Source organism: Mus pahari, chromosome 1 (assembly GCF_900095145.1).
Source record: "Mus pahari chromosome 1, PAHARI_EIJ_v1.1, whole genome shotgun sequence".
NCBI classification, from domain to species: domain Eukaryota; kingdom Metazoa; phylum Chordata; class Mammalia; order Rodentia; family Muridae; genus Mus; species Mus pahari.
The window spans coordinates 169564206-169569869 of NC_034590.1; the positions used below are offsets into that span (position 1 = coordinate 169564206).

General features: G+C 41.0%; 1 pseudogene; it reads left to right on the plus strand.

Moving 5' to 3' along the window:
• The first annotated feature begins 271 nt into the window (after positions 1 to 271).
• On the plus strand, positions 272 to 606 carry LOC110338595 (annotated as a pseudogene).
• Positions 607 to 5664: the final 5058 nt, after the last annotated feature.

A 5664-nucleotide genomic window follows, 5' to 3' on the forward strand; every position in this document is an offset into this window, starting at 1 on the left:
GCTCCCGTAAGTTTCTGCCCTTATCGTAATGAAAAATGAATTCAGTCCAACTTCAGAAACGTCCATAGTCTTTCACAGTCTTCACACTGTTTCGAAGTCCAAAGTCTGTTCTGAGACTCAAGACAATTTCTTAACTATCACACCCTGTAAAATAAAATTTAAAAAAGAAGATCATGGCTTTGCATTATGGGAGCCCCTTCCTTTCTCTCTCCAGGGCCATCTTGGTGGCTGATCTTGGTGGTTGGGGTTGTCCCGCACCTAAGGCAGGAAGATGGTGGCCACAAAGAAGCTGAAAAAGTCTCTGGAGTCGATCAACTCTAGGCTCCAGCTTGTTATGAAAAGTGGGAAGTACGTCCCGGGGTACAAACAGACTCTGAAGATGATCAGACAAGGCAAAGCGAAGTTGGTTATCCTCGCCAACAACTGCCCAGCTTTCAGGAAATCTGAAATAGAATACTATGCCATGATGTCCATCACTACAGTAGCAATGATATTGAACTGGGTACAGCATGTGAAAAATACTACAGAGTATGCACACTGGCTATCACTGACCCATGTGATTCTGAAATTATTAGAAGCATGCCAGAACAGACTGGTGAGAGGTAAAGAAGAAAGTTTTCCTTTAATAAAACTTTGCCAGAGCTCCGTTTGAAAAAAAAAAAAAAAAAAAAAAAAAAAAAAAAAAAAAGCAGATCGAATATAATAGCACAAACATTACTGTTCCAAAAGGAAGGAAAGGAAACATGGTGGGAAATACTGGACCAAAGCACCCAGCAGGGCACACTTGTAGTTCTGCATCACCTGTCCCAAACTGTCATCAGCAACTGATGGGAGCAGATGGAGAGACCCCCAGCCATGTACTGAATTCAACCACTTCTTTACTCCAAAGACCCAAAGTCTTCCAAATTCCTCCAAACAACAGCATGCCCAGGCCTTGCACAGCAATACCCCACTCCTGGTACCAACTTCTATCTAGATAGGGTTAATATTGCTGTGACAGATAACCATGTCTAAAGTGGCTTATAAAATAAGGCATTTAATTGGGGCTTTGCTTACAGTTTCAGAGGGTGAGCCTATGACCATCATAACAGGAAGCATGTTGGCAGACAGGTGGGAAGACCTGACATTGGAGAGCTCATATCTAATCCAAAAGATGGAGACAAAGAAACTGAGCCTTCAATCTCCACCTTCTGGGTCTTGGGATTATAGACATATGCCACCACATCCAGCTTTTGTGATAGTAGATATGGAGTCTAGGGCTATGTGCATACTAGGAAAGCTAATGGTTGAGCTATGCTCCCCATCTCCAGAACACCTGCTATCTTAAAACACATTTTACATACATCATGTTACCTTGCAGCACAGTGATGTGTCTCTGTATCATGTGAGTTGCAGTACATGTGCTGCATCATTTACTTCTTCTGTCAGCTCCCCCACCAGGTTTCCTGAGTTCATTCTGATGGCTGGCTCCAAGTATCCGCATCTGCTTTGGTTAGTTGCTGGCTGGACCTCCCCAGGAACTGCCACACTTGGTTCCTGTCTGCAAGCATCTCTTGACCATGGCAACAGTGTTGGGTTTGGTGTCTGCAGACATGATGTATGTGATTGTTTAAATATATCATTAAAACGAAATGTTTGATAGGGAGTATTTCATTCACTGTCACATGGAGACAGATCACATGACTGTCTCCACTTACCATTTAAATTTAGTTCCAGCTGTGTGTGTGTGTGTATATATATATATATATATATATATATATATATATATATATATATATATGAGTCCCAGCAGGTGTGCTGACCAACATGCACTCAAAGAGCTGAACAATCTACAGATTCTTCTGCTTACCTCATTCTGAATAACAGGTTTAGAAAAAGAGCAATATTTAGCTGGAATAACAAACCATGCCATAATTTCCACTATTATGAAAAATGAGAGACTAGTATTTAACCAGAAAAATCATACTAGATATTAGATTTCATGAAATCAAGCAAACAGGACTACACACAATAAAAATCCACCTCCTACACACTTAAACCATAATTAAATAATGATTTCTTGAGTCAGATTTGTGCATGGTCTTTGGTTCTGTCTACCCTAAGTTTTCACATCACTTTTCTCAGTGAACAGAGCAACTATGTATTTTCTTCTCAGATTAAACAAGAAGCAAACAAAACAAGCAGGTGCCGTTGAGTCTGAGCCTAACTGTCACTCTGCACACCAAAGCCACAGATTTTGACACTCATACCCTGTTCCCCAATTGACTCTCAATTTACCAGACTGCTAAGTCAGGATCGCACCCATCTGTGATCTTGGCTGTAGGGACACTAAATGGCCTGTTATCAAGAGCTCCATAGCTGCCTAAACAGAAATCCATAGTAGGATTTAAGACAGATTGTATTTGCTGAACATTGTTGACTATAACATAGTTAAATACGTCTCATAAATGAACAGGGCTTCTTGGCTTAATAAACTAGGAACATTGTATTAAATTAAACGAACCAGATTTCTTTGCTGCGCCACCATCTCAGAACTGTTAATGAACTGATGCACATTGCACGTCTCCCAGAGGCGCCATGATGATGCTATTTCCTACCTATTTTCTGCATGGAATCTTTGCTTGTGTTTTAAACAGAAGATGTGGGAAGAAGCCCTTGAAGATGAATGAGTGTTCCTTAGGCCACAGATTCAAAAAACCACTTCCTTAAAGACATAACCTTCCTGAAGTTCAGATCCCGTAGGCTGACACATCCTAAACCACAGGACAATAAAGTACCAACTAAACTCCCTCATGTGTTGTCTGGGAAAAGCTTCCTGGAATTCTGCCTCCTCTACAGGAAGGTCTTGGGGGCTGACTTCATTGCAATGAGTTAATTATAGCTTGTCAGTGATTTTTAAAGGCACATTTCCCAAGCTGTAGAACATATACCAACATACAATGTGGAAACCAGACAAGAACGTGAACTTTCTGGAGCCTTTCTTGCATAATTTAGAGATGATGAGAACTTTTTTGTATGGAATAAAACGAAATTGTTATCTGCAGAGCAGAAGTCGGGTCAGGCAGATATACAGCTCTGGGAATGTGCTGATTGCGATTTGTGTTTTATGGTAGCTGAAGAGTTTGAGCTGCTTGCTAATGAGATCAAGCACCGTTACATATATTACTGGTAGCCTCAGAAACTGCACATTCATTTGGAAATATCTTTCTGCTACATTTGTTCAAAGCATTGTCTTTCTGCTAAAGGAATTTACCTGCACATTACATTTTTCCTGTAATATACTACTGATCGTGTGAAGAACTGTTTCTACGTGTCTCTTTGTCTGAATTTCAAAGCTGTGCATTTTGAGTTCCATTTTCTTCTGAAAACGAGTTGTTGACAAATAAGACTGTCAGGGAGATTGTAGGACTGAATTACTCTCCTGATTTCCTAATTCGCTGCTTGAATTGTAATGTCTCAAAATAAGTGCAGTCTCTCTAAAATATTTTGTCATCTCACACTGTTTGAAAGATAAATGGTCTTCAGTGGAATGGTTGCTGAAATTCTTTGTTAGAATGGAAGTCTTAACACCAGGTTCTGTACCTAAAAGATGTGGGTAGCAAGGAGTTCTCTGTGGTAGGGAGGCTATTCTAACACAGATGTAGAATCCCAGGGTTGAGTCCTAAGTGAAAAAGAAAGATAACGGAGGGGGTTTCCAAGCCAAAGGGCAGGATCACGTGCTTAAAGAGAACAAGGAATGAGGTCATCTGCTTGAGGGGATATTCCAGAAGTGCCTGAACACGTAGTTACATTTTAAATTTCTTGAAGGATGGCCATATTGCTGTATGTAAAGGCTGTATCAAATTTCAATGTGTTCATTGAAACATTATTCACATGAATCAAGATATACTAACAGGGGCTGGAGTGCTGGCTCTGATGGTGAAGTCTGGACCACACAAGCACAGGGATCCAAGTTCACCTGCCAGAACCACATAAACCCACTGGGGCATGGTAGCACATGCTAAATCTTAGCACAGGGGAGGCAGAGGCAGGAGGATCACTAGAACTCACTAGCCAGCAGTCCTACCTAGCTCCATCTATGAGCCCCAGTTAATGGTGAGGAAAAAAAAGAGCTACCATTTGTGTCAATATACAGGAACCCAGGGAAACAACGAGTGGAATAATCCTGACAGATTATGTGCATCACACTCTATATGTGCATACTCCAAAGCAGCCAGGGAACAGAGAGTTGACCGGCGGTGTAGGGGTGAGGAGTGTGAATAGGGAGCTGTGGTCAGAGAACACAGTCACCCAGGACTCATAAGTTCTGGACATCTGACTCACATCTGGAGTTAACAGTGCTACATCATACACATCTATGTTGAGAAGGTAGTTTCAAGTCTTTTTAGCAGGAAAAGAGAAAAGGTTATGGCACAGTGGCCATATGAATTAGCTTGTTGTGGTAGTCATTTCATGCACCCTTTGATAAATCGGGCAGTTGTCAATTATGAATAGAAGGGAAGAGACCCAATGATACATAAAAGACCATTGGTTTTTTTTCATTATACATTGAATATGAACATAAGACTACCTCAGCTACTATCTGTCTGGTAAGCTCACTTTTTTTTGACACAATTTCTCTTGCCTGCCTGGAATTCATCAAGAAGGTCAGGCTGACCAGTGAACCCCAGAAACCTACCCACGTCTACCTCTTCAGGACGGGGTTTGCAGGCATGACCTGGGGCTCTTTTTCAAACGTGAGTTCTAAAGACTTCACCTTTATGCTTAAGTCTTTATGCTTGCGAGGCAAGCAGTTTGCCAACTGAGCCACCTCCCCAGCTCCTCTTTCTGAATCTTTAAGCACAGAGAAGTCATACTGTTTATAATCACGATTTCTTCATTCTCTGGCTACTTCTCCACATGTAGATTAGCAACAGTTATTGCTTCAGGGGAAAGCAGAATCTATGGATTGGACTTAATTTTCTACCTAGAATTTTGTATGTTACTGCTGGATACTTAGATTCTTTGTGGTTTGTTTTTTTTTTTTTTCCCCTTTTTGCTGCTTCTCACTTGAAAGGCCTCACTCCTCGTGCCTATGAGGGACGCTATCAAGGCCCAATGCCAGTAAAGTTTCAGGGGAAAGTGAGAAAATTATTTAAAGGACTGCTTTTTGATAATGGCAGTGTTTTGACAGTTTTTGACAGGCAATTTGGAATAATGCAACCTCCTGGATCACAGCCAACCTCTAAAATGGACTGTAATTTAGAACCGTGGCAGCTTCTACGACCTCTATATTGAAGAGTCACTGGAATTAAAACAGAAAAAAAAATCTCCAAACAATTTAGGCTTATATCTGAAAACCTAGTTAAAATGTTCTGGTACAGAACCACTTTATGTATTGAAAGAGTTTTCTCATCCAATGTACAATCCCATATACTTATTCTAAAGTGGGGAAGATTTCTCCCCCTGCTTTTTGTGTGTGATAAAACTCAGATTCTACTCCCAACCTGATTCTGGGTAGTCTTATGAGCTGGCTGGGGTCCATCTGCCCCTTCTGTGTCCTAGATGAAATTAGAGCCACTTGAGTATTGGTAACTGCATCATGCTTTTGTCCACGTGAATACAGAGCCCTGAACCATCACAGGCCCCTAAACCTTCTCTTTTAATACAAATGTGCAGTCTCAG